The sequence below is a fragment of the Chrysemys picta genome, unplaced genomic scaffold (genome assembly GCF_011386835.1).
Source record: "Chrysemys picta bellii isolate R12L10 unplaced genomic scaffold, ASM1138683v2 scaf2827, whole genome shotgun sequence".
NCBI lineage: Eukaryota > Metazoa > Chordata > Testudines > Emydidae > Chrysemys > Chrysemys picta.
In genome coordinates, this window is record NW_027055529.1 from 1 (window position 1) to 4,144 (window position 4,144).

A 4,144-nucleotide genomic window follows, 5' to 3' on the forward strand; every position below is an offset into this window, starting at 1 on the left:
ACTGGGACTTGACCATACCTCACCTAGCAGCTGGCCAGCATGCTCCCTCTATAGCACCTCCACATGTGAAAAGTTAAGTCAAAGACTGTCCGGGACAGTCCCAACCATGGTGCAGTGCAGCTAAACAGCCAAAAGGCTGACAAATTTGTAACAACGTCAGCCTTCCAGCTGTTTGACTGCACTGCACCATGGTTTCAAAATCACTGCAGTGATTTAGCACGCAACAATGTGGATGACAAAATGAGTCATCTAACCACACCCCAACCTATACATTACAACTCTACAAATACAGCATACACAACAATATGAAGACAATTGACAAACACTTCAGAATGCCCAAAGAATGATACAACCCATAACAGTGTCCTCTTGCAACTTTGATGGCTAGAACATTCCAAGTGACAAACAAGCCACTCCTTTCAAAAGTACGTTAAATTTTGTCCAAGTAATTACAGGAACTACTTCACATAACTGACCAAGCAAATGAACCCAACCTCTCCAATTGGGATAGCAGAAATGACAATAATGCCATTTCATGATAGCAGTAGCTCTGGTATCTACCAGAACACAGTGACACTAGCCCCACTGCTCCACTACATTCTAGCCATCAAACAGACGACACTTCACATCGCAACCCAAAAAATATACAATCTAAGCCCAATTCTTCCAAACAAAGCACACCAAAGTCTTCTCCGCTGACACTGATACCTTCTGACTGCACAGATGGAAATAGCTTCCTATGAGAATGAGAAAAAAGATGCACACGTTCAACATCCACAGAACAAATACTAAACATCTCAGTTTCTAAAACAAACACAACAAAAGCACGTGAGATTCCCATTGACATGCATCCAGTGAAACACATTTCCCATCTCCAACATCAAACAGACCAACAAAAAAACATGATCAATAACCATACTTAACTTGCAAACTTGACATCAAATTAACTTCCATTCCAGGAAACAAGTACTTCATGTCTCCCACAGCCATACTTCAACTTCACTGGTTCTTTGGCAAATTGGACCCCCATCTTCACACAGAACCTACAATGACAAAAAAATTTAACAACGCTCACACTGCACACCAATCGACACCATGAAGACTATCTCAAACCATCTGCAATTATGCAACCGGCACCTATTTCAGCATCATTTTCCATCCCCCTACAAACAAATGCAACACCACCATGTGAAATAAAACATACACCGTGACACCTTCTTTTACAGAATACTGACACTGGCACCCCAACATGTGCATCCACATACACGCATCACATATGAGCAATACTTTTAAAGAACACCACACAGTACCACACCACACAATACAGAAAAATAAAACCAGATACTCACTCTTTTTCCCACCAGGTCTAGCCTCACATCTATCTTCTATCCAAACTTGTGTCAATTTCCACTTCATCTCAGGAACAGGCAAGACTCAGATCCTCCACTGCTGCTCAGTAAGTGAGCAGAAAACAACCCAAAAAGTAAAAATCATATTGCCACGCTGCTATCATACTTTCCTCCTCTTTTTTAAAGGAAATTTAGCAATGTGGTGTGGAAGCACATGCCTCAAGCACATACTTTCCACACTACACTACTGCCCCTTTCCCTTGCATTTATCATTCCAATCACCATGCCTAACTAAAATGCTCACTTCCTCAGAAAACACCAATGGTGAGTAGAGAAAGAGTATACATTCCAATCACCAGGACTTCACACTGTAAAAGTACTTACACACACCTCGCACGACATTCTTTCACAAACTGCACCTCCCAAAGCCTCTTAAGTACCTGCAAAACACAAAATAATAATCCAACGAGTACTCACCATCAAACCCACAGATGATGCAACACATCCCACCCTATTTCTTCAACAAACCATCTACAGTAACAGGAATCACATATCATGAGATCCCTTCCCCCTCCCTAGTATTGCAACTCTCAGTCCCGTTACATATTTTCCACACTCTCCTCACCACCACTACCCCTTGCCCAAAGGATATCAACACATCTCCACACCAATATCACACATCTGCAATATATTCAAGGGAAAATACTCAACATTTTAGGGCACACATGACAACACCCTCACTAACCACCCACCAAAGTCCAACCTTGTTTTAGAGAACAAGCAACAACTTAACCCAAATGTTGTCTTCTCCACCTGTTGTCTCACACACAAAAAACTGGTGAAGAACCCATTCATAATAAGCCCACCTCACCTAACCCAGCAAAGACCACACTCCCATCAACAGTAGCGCACTAAAAGCTCAAACTTAACACTTACCTCATGGATGCAAGCAGCTCCTCTGCTCCCACTGGCACTACCATTACCAGGAACCATGTAAACCAAACGGGGCGCACTTGCCACAGCCCATTCCCTCAGTTCTGGACTCAGATCCCCCTGTGGCACACAAACAATAAATGCCACATGATTGCTAAATGCCACAACAGCACAATACCACACTCCCTTTGCTAAACTGACCTATTCAACACCCCAAAAGAGCCCCAGCACACCTATACCTACAATGAAGCAACAACCAACTACTTCTATACAATTAAAATGAACATGCAAAATACTCACAATTTACACAATACTCATGGCCCTTTCCCCCCCATGACAGGGGCCCCATCAGTAACTAGAATGCTCACATCCTCCTCAGAAAACCAACACCCAATAGAAGACAGACAAACAAGGTAGTGGTGACCAGTGATGCAAACCCAGTGCCCTGTACGAGAGAAGAACTGAGAATGGAGCATCTCTAGTTACAGGGAAAACACACACTCCCACCATACAATGAGCTCGCTCATACAACCGTTAAGATGGAGCAGACTTTAGAGGACTCCCGTCCCTAAACAAGAAGCCTCAACAGCACAAATACTTCTGACCAACACACACTTAGGCAGATACTTAACTTTGACAGCCACTCCCAATCTCCTTTTCCTTTGTACACGGGCCTTCGCTCCCATACATTGGCATCCATCCAACGCAGACATACAGCTATGCCACGACAGACAAAGATAGAACTAGTCACAACCCTCCATGGAACGAGGTGACGCAGTACCAGATATGGATGCACCTGCAAATACAAACAAAGCTTGACTGAAAACCTACTCACAAAGCTCCCAACTATACAATATGAAAGATGACCTCATCTGCATACTGCTTACTTGAGAGGGAACACCTACTACACATTACACCCCCCTCAGAGAACACACTCATCCACATGGAAAATGGCTACACTTCTACAATACTGATGGCCCTCCCCCTTTCCCTCTGCCACAGGGAGACATCGCTAACTAGGATGCTCACATCCTCCTCAGAAAACCACCACCATGTAGAAGATGGACAAAGGAGGTAGTGGTGACCTGTCATGCAAACCCAGTGCCATGTAAGAGAGAAGACCTGAGAACAGAGCATCTCTAGTTAGACAGAAAAAATCTGCCAGCAATCAGCATTCCTCCAGGGGAAACACACTCTATTCATACAGTGAGCTCCCTCACATGCCCATTAAGAATAAGCACAGTTTAGAGGACTCCCATCCATAAACAAGAAGCCTCAACAGCAAAAATACTTCTGACCATCAAACTCCTCAACAGATACTTAACTTTGATGGCCACTCCCACTCTCAAGATGTTCTTTTCCTTTCTACACAGGCCTTCGCTCCCATATGTCAACATCCATACAGCAATGCCGTGACAGTCAAAGAAAAGTAAAGTAGTCACGCCCCACAGTACCAGATCTGGATACATCTGCAAATACAAAGAAAGCTTGACTGAAAACCTACTCACAAAACTCCCAACTACACAAAACAAAAGATGACTTCATCTGCATACTACTTCCTGAAGAGAAGGAACATCTACTACACATTACACCCCCACTCAGAGAAGGCCCACCCCCACCCCAGACACTCTCATCCACATATTGCTGGTCCTCCCCGTGTCCCACCAAAACAGGGACCCATCGCTAACTAGGATGCTCACATCCTCCTCAGAAAACCACAACCATGTAGAAGACAGACAAGAGATGAAGTGGTGAGCTGTCATGCAAACCCAGTGCTGTGTAAGAGGGGACAACTGAGAATGGAGCATCTCTAGTTACAGACAGGTCACTCTGACAGCAATCAACCTTCTCTCACGGGAAAC

The 4,144-nt window shown here is 44.1% G+C and overlaps 1 long non-coding RNA gene across 4 annotated transcripts; it reads right to left on the reverse strand.

Moving 5' to 3' along the window:
* Positions 1–7: 7 nt before the first annotated feature.
* On the reverse strand, positions 8–3,856 carry LOC135980352 (uncharacterized). 4 transcript variants are annotated; one of them, XR_010597445.1, is made up of 6 exons: positions 2,915–3,856; positions 2,583–2,727; positions 2,286–2,402; positions 1,740–1,789; positions 1,350–1,449; positions 8–1,043 (listed from the first exon to the last, which is right to left on the reverse strand). It is a non-coding gene; the product is annotated as an uncharacterized LOC135980352 (long non-coding RNA). The 4 variants fall into 4 exon arrangements; XR_010597446.1 differs by having other exon boundaries at positions 8–737; positions 925–1,043; positions 2,583–3,856; XR_010597444.1 differs by having other exon boundaries at positions 2,583–3,856.
* Between the last annotated feature and the right edge of the window lie 288 nt (positions 3,857–4,144).